Genomic DNA, 18,809 nt, shown 5'->3' with positions numbered 1-18,809 from the left:
GTGTTTTCTGTGAGTGTGTCAGTCAGTGTGGTGTCGTCTGGCCCCAAAGGCGTCCCACAAATGAGAAATGTTGTGTATTAAACAAACATGCTTCTAACAATTGCCTTTCCCACTCATAAAATACTTCCTTCAGTCATGGCGTGGCAATGCTGCTTTCGAAAGATGTATCTTCTGTAATGTTACTGTGTGCAAGGTCATCATAACTATGGTATGTCCCACCTCCATTCTATTCTTATTTCCTGATTTACTCTAAGCTACTTTACAACTTTGTTTTATCCCACTGCTGCAATGTACTGTCGGCATATTGTATTTAACCCCATGAGCAGATCTGACATCGCAAGTTAAGCATTATTTAGTTGGGTTTGCTTTGAGTGCTCCAGAATTAGCCGCTCCTCTAGCCGAGCTGTTTGAGAACAGCTACAATATTGGAATTTATCCGACAATGTGGAATGTCCAGGTATGTCCTGTCCACAAAAAGGAGGACAAATCCAACCCGGGCAATTACCGCCCCATCATTACCACTGCCTGCATTGAGCATTCTGAACACGAGATGGAAGAAAGCAGCTAAAATTATCCCTGCAGTTTCAATCCAACCTGGGCAATCATCAGCAAAGTGATGGAAGGATTCATTAACAGCGTTACTCACCAATAACCTGATCAATGATGCTCAGTTTGGGTTGGTCAGGATCATTCTGCTCTAGACCTCATTACAGCCTTGGAACAAATATGGACAAATGACCTGAATTCCAGCGGTGAGGTGAGAAGGACTGCCCTATACATCAAGGCAGAGTGTGGCACTAAGGAGCCCTAGGAAAACTGAAATCAATGGGGATCGGAGGAAAACTCTCCAGTGGCTGGAGTCATACGTAGCGCAAAGGAAGATGGTTGTGGTTGTTGGAGGCCAATCATCTCAGCCCCAGGACATCGCTGCAGGAGTTCCCCAGGACAGTGTCCTAGGCCCAATTATCTTCAGTTCCTTCATCAATGACCTTCCCTCCATCATAAGGTCATAAGGGGCTGATCACTGATAACTTCAGTGTTCAGTTGCATTTGCAATTCCTCAGATAATGAATCAGTCCATGCCCGCATGCAGCAAGACCTGGATGACACTCAGGCTTGGGCTGATATGTTGCAAATAACATTCGTGCCACACAAGTGCCAGGCAATGACCATCTCCAACAAGCGAGAGTCTAACCACCTCCCCTTGACATTCAGTGGCATTACCATTGCCGAATCCCCCACCATCAACATCCTGGGGGTCACTATTGATCAGAAACCTAACTGGACCAGCTACATAAATACTGTGGCAACAAGAGCAGGTCAGAGGCTGGGTATTCTGCGGCGAGTGTCTCACCTCCTAACTTCCCAAAGCCTTTCCACCATCTACAAGGCACAAGTCAGGAGTGTGATGGAATACTCTCCACTTGTCTGGATGAGTGCAGCTCCAACAACACACATTTCGACACCAGGACAAAGCAGTCCTCTTGATTGGCAGCCCATCCACCATCTTAAACATCTACTTCCTCCACCACTAGCACACTGGCTGCAGTGTGTACTATCTACAGTTGCGAAAGCCTCTTTGACTGCGCCTCCCAAACCTGCGACCTCTACCACCTAGAAGGACAAGAGCAGCAGGCACTTGGGAACACCATCACCTCCAAGTTCCCTTCCAAGTCATACACGCACAGCTGCATAGATTCGACAGCACAGAAACAGGGCATTTGGCCCAAATTGTCTATGCTGGCATTTATGCTCCATGAGCCTCCTCTCACCCCTCTTTATCTCACCCCATCAGCATATTCTATTCCTTTCCCCCTCTTGCTTATCTAGTTCTCCTTAAATTCATCTATGCTATTTGCTTCAACCACTCCTTGTAGTTCCACGTTCTTATCACACTTTGGGTAACGAAATTTCTCCTGAATTCCCTATTAGATTTATTAGTGACTATTTTATGTTTATGACGACCTAGTTTTGGACTCTCCCACAAATGGAAACATTTCCTCTCCTTCCAGCCTATCAAACCTTTCATTATCTTAAAGACCTCTATCACCCATCAGCCTTCTCTATTCCAGAGAAAAGAATCCCAGCCCGTTCAGTCTTTCCTGATTAGTATATCCTCTCGCTTCAGCTATAATCCTTGTGAATCTTTTTTGCATCTTCTCCAATGACTCAATATCCCCTGGGAGGACAGACGCAACAATGTTAGCGTCCTTGACCAGGCTAACATCCCCAGCATTGAAGCACTGACCACACTTGATCAGCTCCGCTGGGCAGGCCACATAGTTCACATGCCAGACACGAGACTCCCAAAGCAAGCGCTCTACTCGGAACTCCTTCACGGCAAACGAGCCAAAGGTGGGCAGAGGAAACGTTACAAGGACACCCTCAGAGCCTCCCTGATAAAGTGCAATATCCCCACTGACACCTGGGAGTCCCTGGCCAAAGACCGCCCTAAGTGGAGGAAGTGCATCCGGGAAGGCGCTGAGCATCTCGAGTCTCATCGTCGAGAGCATGCAGAAATCAAGCACAGGCAGCGGAAAGCGTGTGCGGCAAACCTGTACCACCCACCCCTTCCCTCATCGACTATCTGTCTACCTGTGACAGGGACTATGGTTCTCGTATTGGACAGTTCAGCTAACTAAGGACTCATTTAGAGTGAAAGCAAGTCTTTCTCGATTCAGAGGGACTGCCTTTGATGATGATGATGATCCTTTATATAATATGGAAACCAGAACTGTGCATAGTACTCCCAAGTGTGGTCTAACCAAGGTTCTAAACAAGTTTAACAAAGTTTCTATTCCTCTAGACACCCAGTGCTTCGTTTGCTTTTTAAAAAATAGCCTTTTCAATCTGCTAGCTACTGTTGGTGATTTGTGTATCTGTACCCTTCGATCTCTTAGCTCTTCTACCCCATTCAGACTTTGTATACAAGCATAATCCACACCATCCTGACTTGGACATATATTGTCGTTCCTTCATCATCGCTGGGTCAATATCCTGGAACTCCTTGCCTTCACAGCACTGTGGGAGTACCTTCAGCACAGATTGCACCCGTTCAAGAAGGCAACTCACCACATCTTTCTCAAAGGCAGCATGCGATGGGCAGTAAATTCTGGCCTTGCTCATGTTGCCCTTATCACAAGGATGAATTTTAAAAATGCTGAAAACATTGCATGAGTGTACATAATTAGCTGTTCCAATGTTGTTGGCAAACATGCTGACTCCTGGACAGAAATATTCCTGTTGAGAGTTGTTGAAACACAAGGTGTGGCTGACACATTCGTGCAAGTCAAACCTAGACTTGAATTAATCAACACTGGTTGCGAAGCTATGAATCAGCCATGGCTCAGTGAGTAGCACCCTCGCCTTTGAGTCAAGGTTGTAGGTTCAAGTTCAAGAGACTTGAGCACAAAAATCTAGGCTGACACTCCAGTGCAGTGCTGAGGGAGTGCGGTACTGTCAGAGGTGCCATCTTTCAAATGAGATGTTAAACCAAGGCCCCGTTTGCTCTCTCAGGTGAACATAAAAGATCCCATGTCACTAATTCGAAGAAGAGCAGGGGAGTTATCTCCGGTGTTGTTTCTGTTACCCTTGTGTTTCTTAGCACTTGTTAAGTATGCACGTAACACAGGGCAGGCAACCTGAAGTAGTATCTGCAAACTAGCCAGGGATGCATATTCCCTTGTCCTCAATTTACATTTCATGTTCTAGAAATAATAGCTTTCCTCTGGAGTAACTGGAATAAACCAGATAAACAACTAGGCATTTGATAAATTAAAAATTCATTTAAAATCATAGCCTGGAAATCCTCTGTGCACACCGGAAGCTCATTTTGGAAATTGTGCAGCCCCCAGCCTTTGATTTTCTGATCATTTAAGGTCAAAAAGCATGGGCTAGACTTTCCACTTCACATCGCCTATCTAAGGCCCATCTATCACCCAAAACAGACCTCTATCGCCCAGTTTGAGTAAAAAGTGGAAACTAGGCCCAAAACATCGCCGGAAAAATAAGCCTCCAAGTTTCGGCTCACTTCGCCGAACTGATCGCCGACACAAGGCCCATCCCATCTTTCGGCACTTCGTTGGGCTGATGGAAGACCAAAAACATCGCTGAGAAATAGTTGCTTTTCCAGGGCTTTACTGAAGGAAATGGGCACTACGGATGCCATTTTTACGATTTGGGGGAAGGGTGGAGGCAACTGAAAAAAATGAGCTAGATAGTTGCGAGTTATTTATAGAGTTAGTTACAGATAGATCAACTTAGAATATTAAATTATATAATTTATTGATAGCTTAGTGGATAGGCATTTTTTTGTGAAAAGTGCATTTGTAGTGAGTGAAAACAATTATTGATATTGTTGGGGCCTATTAGACTGACTGGTATTCAGTATTAGACTGGGGTTGGAGTAGAGTGAGGACTAGAGAGTAGTTTAATTAAGTGAAAGTAATTATTGATAGTTGTGGGGCCTATGCTTTCTGTAACTGCTCACACGCTGGTTTCTGAAAGGATCAATTGAAGAGGTGGGAGAGTAATGCGTAGACAGAGAGAGGAGGCGAGCGTACAGTCAACGAAGATACTTGGAAAAGCAATCTTACCTCAACTTGTCTGAAAACGTGTGCCTTAGGAGACTGCGCTTCCGGAAGCAGGTTATCAATGAGATTTGCCAGCTCGTCGAGGATGATCTGCAGCCTTCCAGCACCAGCAGAACAGAACTGTCCGTTGAGGTGAAGGTTACTGCAGCCCTAGCCTTCTACGCATCGAGATCTTTTCAGACTTCAGCTGACGACCTCTGTCATATCTCTCAGCACGCCACACACTGCTGCATTCGGCAGGTGACTGAAGCCCTTTACGCTCCTAGAAGGACTTGATGAGCTTCCCAATGACCAGGGAGTCACAGACCGGGAGGGCTTTGGGTTTCTCGAGAATAGCAGACTTCCCCAAGGTGCAGGGAGCAATAGACTGCATGCACATTGTCCTGATAGCCCCTTTAAAGAACGCGGAGGTGTTTCGTAACAGAAAGGGATTCCACTCCCTCAATTTGCAGCTTGTTGTCGATCACAACGAAATAATCATGACAGTAAATGTTACATCTCCAGGCAGCATCCATGATGTGCACATCCTACATGAGAGTGCTATCCCTGACCTGTTTCTCAATCAGCCAGAAGGTCACGGTTGGATGCTGGGGGATAAGGGAAATGGCCTTGCCAGTTGGCTGATGACCCCACTGCGTAATCCTGTGACTGAAGCAGAGAAACGTTACAATGAAAGCCACATAGCGACACGCAACATCGTCGAAAAGACAATTGGAATCTTAAAGCAGCGCTTCAGATGCCTGGACCATTCTGGTGGCAGTTGACAGTACCACCCTGACCAGGTCACTGAGTTTATTGTGGTGTGTTGCTTGCTGCATAATCTAGCTATAAGGAGCGGACAACTAATGCCAGATGGGGTTGCAGGTCCTCCTCCAGAAGGAGGGGAGACGGAAGAACCAGCCGGTGAAGAGCAAGAGGATGAGGAGGCTGGTGAGGACCTCGGGGAGGACAATCAGACTGGCGATGTAGCCATGATCCCACGGCCCCCTTCCCCCAGAAGACCATTTGACCCTGTGAGAGTTACACGACTGCAAAGCTGTTGCATCAGCAGCTCATAAATGAACGCTTTACATGAAATTGCATTGGAGACAGTGAAATTTACATTTACAGTTATGGTTAAATAAAAGTTGCATTTGCCTAGAGTTACGTTGAGTTTCGTTTTAGCCTTGCCTGCACTGGCATTGCTTGTCCATTGTTGTCCAACATTTTCATTAATGCTTAAATGAGCTAAAGTTATATTTTTGTTATTGTAAGACCATGCACAATAATTGTTAGATTCAAATAAAAGTTTTAATTTTGACTGATTTATATTCAACAAACCCCACCCACCAACACCTCCCCCCCCCCCCCCCACCCCCCCCAACTATATATGAATTTTAAACTTGCCCCCCACCTCCCTATCTGTGGCCATGTCTCCCTCCAGATCCTACCAGTCCCGCCCATTTTGGTCCCCGCAGACCGAGATGTCACTGGCCTGCAGTGGGCAACGCCAAGACTTCCTGCCGTGGTGATGGTGTTGGAGTGGAAGACGAGGGTAGTGGTTCGTCTTCCCAGTCCAGCGGAACCGAATCCTCCATACTCGCTTGTGTGCTCGGGGTGTCACCAGGGCGTAACACGACACCTTGGGATGCTGTGCTGTGTCCAGCCAGCAACGCATGCCGAAGGGCATTTGTTGCGGTGGTCTGTTCGTGGACCCCTTCCAGGGTCTGCCGTGCTACCTCCAATAGCTCAGGTAGCATGGCAGACACCTGTGAGAAGTCTTGTGTGAACTGTGTGAACCCCTGGAGAAGGTCGTGACCTATCGCGACCGTCTCCACGCACAGGGACATCAAGCCCTCCAAGTGATCAGCCGGAGGCGATTGGTGACCTCGCTGACCCGGCCTCCGTGGAGTCAGCGTGTGCAAAATGGGGCGCCTTGGCGTTGCTGATTGCACGCCGCTTGGTTCTGGTGCCTATTCTGTCTCAATTGAGACGACCGCAGGATCATTCCCACTCCTCTTCCCCCACCCCCCCCCCCCCCAAATGACGTCATCCTCCTCCTCTTTAGGCTCAGTAGGCATCTGGTGCTGCTGCTGCTCCTCCTCCACCGCCTCTTCCTCAACATTACGTGTCGGTGAAGGTGTGGGTTGCACCTCGACCGAAGTTTCAGGGTGACTTTAAAAGCAAATTAGAGATTATTAAAGAGCTTAGAGCAAAAGGGAGCACACATTAACAAGCGACTTTACATATCAATACATTTCACTACCCCAGAAAGCTGCAGCAACTGCTTCTTAGGCACAAAGGCTACATGCATGACATGACATAACATAACATAATTCGTATATTCCGTGTTGCACTATATTCACAGGACATCACAGTACATTACTCTTTAATACTATTTGACACATTACTCACTAGATGCATCGCTGGGCTCCGTCAGACCGCGTGTGGTGACCGAACGAGTTTCGGAGCCTACGAACGCGGTCGCATGCTCCTCAAGGTCTAATAGTGGAGTCAACAGAGCAGAGCCCCTCCCCTCGGTACGCCTCTGCTCTGCCCTGTTGTTCGATATCATCTTCTGCAAACGAGAAAAGAGCAGCTCATAAGCTAATAAACTAGGTAGAATCATGGAGTCACAACAGTTGAAACGTTACATGCTACAGCTTGACATATATAGACCTCTCTATGGACTTTATGGAATTTTAAAATTGAGTTTATGTAATACATGTATGAATCATTAAATACAATTCCATCCAGGGGATTCAATTTTATACTCTCAATTTTCATAAGTAAAATAAAATGCTACTTACTCTTGCTGCAGCCATCAGGCTATTCCAACATTTACAGCATTGGTCTGAGCCCCTTGCCTCATTAGATGCCGAGGTCACCACAGCAGCAATCTCTACCCAGATTTTTCGATATGCACACGGTGGGGGGTTGCTATGAGCAACCCGAGTTAAGTCCCCCCAGTGTGCAATCACCTTGCCGACGAGGGCCTCGTTAGCCTCATCGCTAAAGGGCTTTGCCCTTTTCCTATCTCCCTCCGATGCCTCCACTTGCGATTTATTCATTTCAGCCATGTGTCTCAGTGCCTTTTCAATTGATTCTCTCTCTCTTTCTCCTCCACCCTGTACCTTCTGAGCATATGTGATGACCCCTGATCTTCCAAAACGCAGTTTAAAAAAAAAAAATCAGCCCGCCAAAAAATTAACACATGCGCAGTATGCCGTTGCTTAGGGAAGCTTTTTTTTTTAACTTCCGTTTCCGGTGGACGATCGTGACATTGCTGGAAAACCACATCGCCCATTCTACATCGCCGGGCTAAGGCCGAGTGGAAAATCGCAACAAAAAAAATGGGCAATGTACCAGCGATCAGCAAGGCTGAGACGTTCCACATCGCTGGAACAAGGACCATTTTTTTCCGTGAGTGGAAAGTCTAGCCCCATGAGTTGAGGGTGCAGTTTCTCAATATGAAGTGGAAAATCCAGGCGTTTATATGAAAATTCTGAAGACCTGAATGTGACAGACCTCTGATGTATCACAACAACTTTGGAATAAGAAATATCAAGAACTCCCATACCACTTTCAGACCTTGGAAGGAAAGTATTTTTAATGCGGTAAGACATTAACCACTTGATCATGCATGGTTTCAGCTTTCGTACTTTGAATTCAAAGGGCTTGTTTTACCCACAATTGGCAGAAAACAACTGTTTCAAGTGGTGCAAAGTAGGTTGTATTTGTAGAAATTGATTGGTATTTTGAAATTCTTCAGTGGGTTATGATATTAAGTCCTATATAATGTGGGTTTCAGTTAAGTTTTGTATATTTCTTTTCAATGGTACATCTCTACAGACCAAAGGAAAGGTGCGTAATGTGCTTGGAAACCATCTAGTATTAGTAACTATAAAACTTGTCTATAATGTGCTCTGTTTATGATTTATTGCTTGACCCCTACCAAACCTCAAATGACATTATCCTGATACTTGTAATAGTTTGTGTTTACCACATGGATGGAAAGATCTCCTGTAAGCAACAACGTGTTAAAAATTGAGCCTTTTTCATTTAATATTCTTATGTGTAAAGAACAGAATGGACTGGGGTATAACAATGGAATAAGCTAATACAAGTGACATATAAAGGTAGAGCTAAGTAAAATGATCGATGCTGAACACTGGGGAGCAGTGCATGAGTGAGTTCATGAATCTACGTTGTTATGTTCCAGTTTTCACCCCATTTCCCTTAAGGTGATAATTCACATTGGGATACAATTACAAAAGGCATCCATATCATTTGATATCTTGACACTTTGCATGTAAGCATATACAGTGACAACAAAACCAAATAAGGACCTCCCTTGCTATCAATGAAAGTCATATTTAGAAGAAATCACTAAACAGGAAACTTGGTGAATGTTTTCCCCTTACTTATGCCCGAGGGTACTAAGGTCAATTTTAGGATCCTTTCACTTTTGGAGCTGAGAACAATTAATACAGCACAAGCCAGGGAACAAAGCTAGGTGGGAAAGTAAGCTCTGAGGACGACACAAAGAGCCTAAAAAGAGATATTGACAGGTTAAGTTAATGGGCAATAAGGTGGATGATGGAGTATAATGTAGGGAAATGTGAGGTTATTCATTTTGGTAGGAAGCATAGAAAAACAGAATATGTTTTAAATGGTGGTGTAAAGTCCTTACTCTATAGTATGAAACCACACAAGGCACATCTTGGGGACAAGGTCACACACAGACCTTAATTCTTTATTTACAGCACTAAGACAACCCAACCCTGCGTGGGACCTCCCTTTATATACCTAGGTGCCCAGGTATAGGGCAGTCTCCCACAAGTGCACCTCTTGTGGTCAAGGTGTGCATCAAGGTCAAGTGTGTACAGTAATACAGTGATGTTACATACATGACATCACCACCCCCCCCAAAGTCTTATTGGGATCATAGGTTTAGTCTTTCAGGTGGTCTACGCTCCCTCGTGGAGCGCCGCAGTTGGGGCTCTGGTTGTTGGACACTGACGTGAGTGTCTGTCACCTGTGGTGATTCCAGCCTGTCCAGGCTGACCGCAGGGACTGTGCATTCTGCTGATTGCTCTTGTTGCTCGTTCACTGGCGGTGGTGTGAGTTCCAACTCGTGTTCTTCTTCAGGTTCCTCCCTGTCGATGCCGAACCTTTTTTTTTACTTGGTCCAGATGCTTGCGGCATATCTGACCATTGTTGAGTTTTACCACAAAGACCCTATTCCCCTCTTTGTCAATTACAGTATCCTCGAGCCATTTGGGCCCCATGGCGTGATTGAGTACGAATATGGGATCATTTACTTCTATACACCCTCACCTTGAATTGCGGTCATGGTACTCGTTTTAGGACGGGTGCTTGCCCTCAACAATGTTGGTCAGGACTGGGTGAATAAGGGACAACTGAGTTTTGAGTGTCCGTTTCATTAGTAGCTCTGCGGGCGGGACCCCCGTGAGAGAGTGCGGTTGGGATCTATAGGCCAGCAGGAGGCGTGATAGGCGGCATTGTAGGGAGGGTCCTTGGATCCTGAGCATACCTTGCTTAATGATTTGGACCGCAGGTTCCGCCTGGCCATTGGTGGCCGGCATGAACGGCGCTGTCCTGACGAGGTTGATGCTATTACCCGACATGAACTCCCGGAATTCGTAGCTTGTGAAACATGGGCCATTATCATTAACCAGGATGTCCGGCAAGCCATGGGTTGCGAAGATCGCATGTAGGCTTTCCACGGTGGTGGATGTCGTGCATGAATTCAAAATGATGCACTCGATCCATTTCGAGTACGCGTCCACCACGATGAGAAACATCTTTCCCATGAATGGGCCCGCGTAGTCTACATGAATGCATGACCATGGCCTGGTGGGCCAGGGCCATGGGCTGAGCGGGGCCTCCCTGGGGGCATTACCCAGCTGGGCACACGTCGTGCACCTGCGAACACAGTGTTCCAGGTCTGAATCAATTCCAGGCCACCAAACGTGTGACCGGACAATGGCCATCAGCATGATTACCTGGGTGCTCGCTGTGGAGTTCCCTGATGAATGCCTCCCTCCCCTTCTGGTGCATAATTACCCAGCTCCCCCATAGTAGGCAGTCGGTCTGGATGGAGAGCTCATCCATCCATCTGTGGAAGGGTCTGACCTCCTCAGGGCATGCTCCGTGTGCGGGCGCCCAATCCCCAGTCAGAACACATTTCTTAATCAGGGATAGGAGGGGATCTCTCTTTGTCTAGATTTTGATCTGGCGGGCTGTGATGGGGGAGCCTGCGCCATCAAAGGCGTCGACAGCCATGACCGTCTCAGCGCTTTACTCCGCTGCCCCCTCAGTGGTGGTCAGCGGAAGCCTGCTGAGCGTGTCAGCGCAATTTTCCGTGCCGGGCCGGTGCCAAATTGTGTAGTCATAAGCAGCCAGCGTGAGGGCCCATCGCTGTATGTGAGCTGATGCATTGGCGTTGACAGCCTTGCTGTCTGACAACAGGGACGTTAATGGCTTGTGGTCTGACTCTAATTCAAATTTCCTACCAAAGAGGTACTGATGCATTTTTTTCACCCCATAGACACATGCAAGCGCTTCTTTCTCAACCATGCCATGTCCCCGTTCAGCTTGAGAGAGTGACCTGGAGGCATAAGCCACAGGTTGCAGTTGACCCTCAGCATTGCCCCGCTGCAACACGCACCCAACCCCATAGGATGATGCATCACATGTTAGAATGAATTTTTTACAGGAGTCGTACAGGGTCAACAATTTGTTAGAACAAAGTAAGTTCCGCGCCCGATCGAAAGCCCGTTCCTGACAGACCCCCAAAACCAATCGCACCCCTTTCGCAGGAGCACGTGCTCAAGTTCGGTAGAAAGTTCCCGAAATAGTTCAACAGTCCCAGGAATGAACGCAGCTCCAATGTGTTGCAGGGCCTGGGTGCTCGTCAAATCTCCTCTGTTTTGGATTCGGTGGGCCGAATACCAACTGCAGCAACCCTCCTGCCCAGAAACTCAACCTCAGGAGCTAAAAACACACATTTAGACTTCTTGAGTCGCAGGCCTACCCAGTCCAGTCGCCGTAGCACCTCATCCAGGTTGTGGAGGTGTTCCTCGGTGTCTCAACCCGTGATGAGGATGTCGTCTTGGAACATGATTGTTCCAGGTATGGATTCGAGCAGGCTTTCCATGTTTCTTTGAAAAATCGCGGTCGCTGACCGAATGCCAAATGGGCACCTGTTATAAACGAACAGTCCCTTGTGCGTGGTGATGGTGGTCAGTAGTTTAGATTCGTCGGCCAGTTCCTGGGTCATATAGGCTGAAGTGAGGTCCAACTTGGTGAACAGCGTGGCGAAGAGGTCCTCCGCTCTCTGGAGCGGGTATTGATCTTGTAGGGACACCCGATTGATGGTGGCTTTGTAGTCGCCACAGATCCTGACAGAACCATCCGCTTTTAGGACGGGAACAATGGGGCTCGCCCAGTCGCTGAATTCAACGGGCGAGATGATGCCGTCTCTTCACAGCCGGTCCAACTCGCTCTCGATTTTTTTTCACGCATCACATGCGGCACCGCTCTGGCTTTGTGGTGCACCGGCCTGGCGTTCGGGGTGATGTGTATCGCTACTTTAGTGCCTTTGAAAGTCCAGACGCCAAGTTGAAATAGTGAATCAAATTGTTGTAGGACTTGTAAGTACGAACTTTGCTCCACAGAAGACATTGCGTGAACATCCCCCCCATTTCCAGTTCCTCTCGGCTAACCAGCTCCTCTCCAACAGTGCGGGACCATTGCCCGGGACAATCCAGAGCGGTAGCCGATTCACTAGTCCATTGTGTGTGACAGCCAACATTGCACTGCCTAGCACCGGAATAATGTCTTTAGTGTACGTTCGTAATTGTGTCTCAATGCGTTCTAGTTTGGGTCTACTGGCTTTGATGGGGCCATAGTTTCTTAAATTGCTGAACGCCCATGAGTGACTGGCTGGCCCCCGTGTCCAGCTCCATGCGTAACATAGAAACATAGAAACATAGAAAATAGGTGCAGGAGTAGGCCATTCGGCCCTTCTAGCCTGCACCGCCATTCAATGAGTTCATGGCTGAACATTCAACTTCAGTACCCCATTCCTGCTTTCTCGCCATAGCCGTTGATCCCCCTAGTAGTAAGGACCTCATCTAACTCCTTTTTGAATATATTTAGTGAATTGGCCTCAACAACTTTCTGTGGTAGAGAATTCCACAGGTTCACCACTCTCTGGGTGAAGAAGTTCCTCCGCATCTCGGTCCTAAATGGCTTACCCCTTATCCTTAGACTGTGACCCCTGGTTCTGGACTTCCCCAACATTGGGAACATTCTTCCTGCATCTAACCTGTCTAACCCCGTCAGAATTTTAAATGTTTCTATGAGGTCCCCTCTCATTCTTCTGAACTCCAGTGAATACAAGCCCAGTTGATCCAGTCTTTCTTGATAGGTCAGTCCCGCCATCCCGGGAATCAGTCTGGTGAACCTTCGCTGCACTCCCTCAATAGCAAGAATGTCCTTCCTCAGGTTAGGAGACCAAAACTGTACACAATACTCCAGGTGTGGCCTCACCAATGCCCTGTGCAACTGTAGCAACACCTCCCTGCCCCTGTACTCAAATCCCCTTGCTATGAAGGCCAACATGCCATTTGCTTTCTTAACCGCCTGCTGCACCTGCATGCCAACCTTCAATGACTGATGTACCATGACACCCAGGTCTCTTTGCACCTCCCCTTTTCCTAATCTGTCACCATTCAGATAATAGTCTGTCTCTCTGTTTTTACCACCAAAGTGGATAACCTCACATTTATCCACATTATACTTCATCTGCCATGCATTTGCCCATTCACCTAACCTATCCAAGTCGCTCTGCAGCCTCACAGCATCCTTCTCGCAGCTCACACTGCCACCCAACTTACTGGGATGCCGTTTAATAAAACCCTCATCATCATTGGCGTTCTGGTGCATGAACTGTGAATATTCGCCACATGGACCCGCTGAACCTCGGTGTCCATCAATTTGCCCCAAAAGTCATCCTGCCTCAAAGAACCCTCTTCTGGTCCATCCGCCTCATATATTAATCTGGTTGCAGGCTTCCTGCACATTCGAGCTAAATGGCCACTGAGATTGCAATTTCTGCAGACAAACTTTTGGAATCTGCAAGATCTGGCTGAGTGTTTACCCCCACACCTCCAACATGAGTTAAAGTTTCCATTGTTGGGAATGAAAGAACTATGGCCAGGCATTCCACTCTGTCCCTTTGACTGCTCTTAAGTACCCTATTAGTGGGTGTCAATGGCCCCATCCTGGGCCGCATTGTCCACTGCGATGGTGTAAATGTCCATTCAGCCTGCCATTGTGTCTGTGGAAAACCTACTCTGGGGTCTATGGCTGCCTGGGGGGTGACGGATTGCCCCTGCCTGCCTGCAGGGCGCTGAGTCGCATTAATAATATTGACTCCCTGATCCATCGCCGTATTGGGGGCAGAATTGCGCGCGTATATCGTTTTCGTCTCTTCCTCCCCCGCCATGAAAGTTTGAGCCGTCAACGCCGCCACTTCCAAGGTCAAATCCTTGGTCTCAATTAATTTACGGAACATTCTGCATGACCGATGCCCTCGAAAAAGAAGTCCCTTAGCATCTCCCTCCTACAGGTGTCTGTGAACTTAGAAGCTGGCCAAACGCCGAAAGTCCGGTATGCTCTGTCCTTCACGACGTCTGTGGGTGTAGAATCTGTATCGGGCCATGTGTACGCTGCTCGCCGGTTTGAGGTGCTCCATGATTAACTTGTTGAGCTCCTCAAAGGTTTTGTCTGCCGGCTTTTCGGATGCTAGTAAGTCCTTCATACACACTCATGAAGTCTTTGGTCCGCAGCTGGTCAAGAGGTGAGCCCTGCGCTTGTCAGCCACTGCATCCCCCAGCCATTCCTTCGTAACAAAACTCTGCTGAAGCCTCTCAACAAAATCGTCCCAATCTTCCCCAACACAGTACCGTTCTTCTGTGCTACCGGTGGCCATTCTCGTGGGTCGTGAATTCCCATTTCTCGTCGCCACTGTAAAGTCCTTACTCAATAGTATAAAACCACACGAGACACATCCTGGGGACAAGGTCACACACAGACCTTAACTCTTTATTTACAGCACTAAGACAACCCAACCCTGCGTGGGACCTCCCTTTATTTACCTGGATGCCCAGGTATGGGGCAGTCTCCCACAAGTGCACCTCTTGTGGTCAAGGTGTGCATCAAGGTCATGTGTACATTAATACAGTGGTGTTACATACATGACAGTGGGAAACTATAAAATGTTGGTGTTCAGAGAGATTTAGGTGCACAAAGTTAGCATGCAATTAGGAAGGCAAATGGCCTTTTGGCCTTTATTGCTCGGGGGTTGGAGTACAAGAGTAAGAATATCTTGCTACAATTGTGCAGGGCTTTGGTGAGACCACACCTGTGCACAGTTTTGGTCTCCTTATCTGAGGAAGGACATACTTGCCTTTAGAGGCGGTGCAACAGAGGTTCACTAGCTTGATCCCTGGGATGAGCGGGTTGTCCTTATAGGAGAGATTGTGCAGAATGGGCCCATACTCTCTGGAGTTTAGAAGCATGAGAGGTGATCTCATTGAAACATATAATATTCTGAGGGGGATTGACAGGGTAGTTGCTGAGAGGCTGTTTGCCCTGGCTGGAGAATCTAGGATTAGGAGGTATAGCCTCAGCAAAAGGGGTCAGCCATTTAAGACTGAAGAGGATGAATTTCTTCTCTTGAAGGGTTGTGAATCTTTGGAATTCTCTACCGAAAGAGTATGAGTGCTGTCATTGAACATATTCAAGACTGGGATCGATAGATTTTTGGACTCTAGGGAAATCCAGGGATATGGGGATCGAGTGAGAAAGTGGAGTTGAGAGCGAAGATCAGCCATTATCTTATTGAATGACGGAACAGGCTCGAGGGGCCGTATGGCCTACTCCTGCTCCTAATTCTTAAATAATCTTCCCTCTTCATTGTCCGTATAACTCAGTTCTGCAACAAGTTTTCATCATTAAGTGGTTAGTAATGAAAGTAATCTTTGTATTCTCCTGCATAATGGAGAGAGATACTATAATTCTGATTATGTGGCACATCTCCAAGAAAACAAATCCCCACTTTAATACTTTTTGAAGATTTCCGAATAAACTCCATTATTGTTGCTGCTTTTAATGCAAATTTTAATTTCAGACCAAGGTTTGGTTAATTCTGAATAATGGCAAAGTTCTTATTATTTATTGGAGCCTACCTTTGTATTTTTCTGCCTTTTTGTTTTTTGTGCTTACAGAGTTCTTTTAATAACAAAGTAATAATTCGACCATTTCTGTGTTTTGCACTACATAACTCAGTAACATTCAATAATATATAGCACCCTTAATATACGTACAGTGTGCTTCCGAGAGGCAAAACCGGACAGCAGCAATATTGTTACTCATCAAGCTTTCTTCGCTTACTGTTTCTCATATGCAGGAAAAAGTGTGCTACCATAAAGAAGCCTTGGCTTCCATATAAACCAAAATGTTACCTGGAGCCTGAAGCAATCTGGTGTAGCAGGAAGAACAGTGAACCCACTTCACCATTAAGGTGCACGCTGGAAATAGTTTGGGATCTTGCCATATGTGCCTGACTGAAGTAAAACTCTTGACAGACCAGATATTTCAGGCTACATTTCATGAATCAAGTTGCTAGAGTAAACAAAACAGATTCCGTTAGATTACAGATCTTTACTTAATTTTTGGTTTTTGTTTTGAAATTAAAAAAACACTTCTTGCAATTCCAATGGATTTCACTTTCATAGTTTGGATGAAATGAGATGGAAATTGGGCCTTGTTCAGGCCCAATGAGGGCCCATTTCATGGATCAACATTCTGTGTCCAAAGGATGCCTGAAAGACATCCTTTGACCTGATACTGAGGCCGGCCATTTTTCAGGCGTCCGTTGAGCCCACATAATACAGGCGTTAGGCTCCTCGTGTATGTAGGCCCCCGCTGGGAAAATGGACATCTCTAGATTCTTCAGCGGCCTCTGTGGTTGAAGCAGCAGCAGCCACCAACAAATGCTGAATTGTGAAATTGAAAAAAAATTCCTGTGGAGCCAGGAGGAGCAGGAGTACTCCTTGGTGTCCCCAGTGTCCTGATCCCGGCCCCTACACTTTCAGAATGCTGCTTTTAAAATTACAGACGACATGGCAGATACAAACGGTTAATGGTGTTTTGATTAATGCTGATTAGTTCTAGCTCTTGGATGGACTGCACCCAGTTGCATCGGGCCATTCACCCTAACCCAAGGTGAATCATACACCTTCGACATTTAAAAAAAAAATGCATTCCAGTCTGCAGTTCCTTTGCGGAACAACTTATTCTCTGTCCAGTGCATTTTTCCCTTGTGGGTGGGCCTGAGTTCAGGAAATCATTGTGAAGAATGATGGTGTGAAACCTAATTTTATCCTTGCAACATAGAGGTACAATGCAAGTCCCAATCTGCTGAAATACCAAGCTATTAAGATTTCTATATTCTGGAGACATTTTCTGAATATTCAAGTTATACAACCTCGCTGTCCCAATGGCCAATTACTGTTTGATAAAGTGCCACATTGTACTTTTCAGAAAAAAGCACCAGCTTATGTTGTATAGCAACAAATATTGGACAAGTGTTTGCATTTATTTGAAAGCACAGGTCCTCCATTAACCATTTTGTAGGACATAATCTGCAGCTTTGATAGGAAAAGCCAGATGTGACAGATCGATCCATTTTACTGGCAAATTAAATTTCATTTCCTACAAAGTATGATCTGTGCAAGTCTGACATAATTAAATGTGTGGCTTTTTGGCATTTTCACGATGTTAAAAGAAACACACTGGTTTATTTAGAATGGATATAGATGTTTGTTGTGTTGGGAAGTATTTTGCGTGTCTTCATATACTCAGCTAGTGGGATGGTGGCTGAATTTTTAGCCTTCTGAAATAACAGCAAGCTCTGCTCTATACTCTACTTTTGGCAGCATTTAAGATAATGGCCCTGAAATTCCGATGTCCCGGGTCCATATGAAGTTTCTATGGACCCGGGAAGGCATCGGAAAAGCCGGTTTTCAGCACGTAATGCGCACGTGCTGAAAACCAGCTTTTCTGATATGTCAAGTTTCTGGCTTGACAGATCCAACGCATATCGGGAGTGAGGACACTTGCAGGGCAAGATTTCTGATATTTACGAATATCTTGCCCTGCAAATGTCCTTGTAAATCTTGCGCCTGAAAAAGCAGGCATATACCCTTCTTTTGCAGGCGCAAGTGTTTAAAAATACACAAACATTTTAAAATAAAGTTATAAAAACACATTTTGTTGTTAAAAACCCTCCCCACTATGGTAAGTTTATTTTAAGGCTTAATTAAAAAAACTTTTTAAGAAGTCGGGAAAATATTTTTTTATATAACAACTTTAATTTAAATGAATGTTAAATATGTAGTTTATTTTCTATTTTTTATTGTGTTTTGGGTGTTTTTTTTTCTCATTCATAGTAATAGGAGTTCCGGACTTACGGAATTTCTATTACTATGAATGAGAATCTATACTACACCTGATTGGCTGCTGTCTCCAGATCCTGGCCGGCACACGTCCCCACGTGCACGCGCTGCGACGCGCAGTCACGAGAGGCCTCCGGCTTGGAAGTTCCAACAGGCGCAGCAGCAACAGGTAAATGCACATCTTTTTTCTCTTTTTCTGTCGTTTGCTTGCAGGAAGAGCTCGACCGGAATTTCAGGGCCAATAGCTTTTGTAGGCTTGGAAAAATTGCATATTCAAAGCACAATGGTATAGAGAAAAAGCAAAGCAGCTGCCAGTGCCAGTTTTCATATTCCTTTGTCTCATTGGATGCAATCCTCAATTGAAAGAAAACCATAATGCATTGAAGGGGCGCTCAGAATGAAACTGATACTACTGAAATCGACAGCTGTGATCTTAGTCATTTTAGGAATACATATTGTGCAAAGGCATTTCTTCCCACTCTCTAGTTACTTATTTTATACTGTGGTATGTAAGTTTTTTTTCTAAACTTGATTATTTCATGTGTCTTCATATGCAACGGATAGATTTGTTTTGATCTAGCCACGTGAAATTCTGTCTGTCTGAAGGAGCAGTTGTGCCAAGATAAATTTATAGATAATGTTGGTTTTTTTCCTGGTTTCTCCACAGCAAAATTTGTTTTGTGTT

At 45.9% G+C, this 18,809-nt stretch overlaps 1 protein-coding gene across 2 annotated transcripts in view; it reads left to right on the top strand.

Annotated features, from left to right (window-relative positions):
- arhgef10 (Rho guanine nucleotide exchange factor (GEF) 10) overlaps positions 1 to 18,809 on the top strand; it is a 423,195-nt gene that overhangs the window by 55,976 nt on the left and 348,410 nt on the right. The gene's annotated exons all lie outside the window — the stretch shown is intronic.

The sequence above is a fragment of the Pristiophorus japonicus genome, chromosome 7 (genome assembly GCF_044704955.1).
Source record: "Pristiophorus japonicus isolate sPriJap1 chromosome 7, sPriJap1.hap1, whole genome shotgun sequence".
In the NCBI taxonomy this organism is placed as follows: domain Eukaryota; kingdom Metazoa; phylum Chordata; class Chondrichthyes; family Pristiophoridae; genus Pristiophorus; species Pristiophorus japonicus.
Note: the sequence above shows the minus strand (reverse complement) of the source record. Positions and strands in the feature narration are given on the sequence as shown.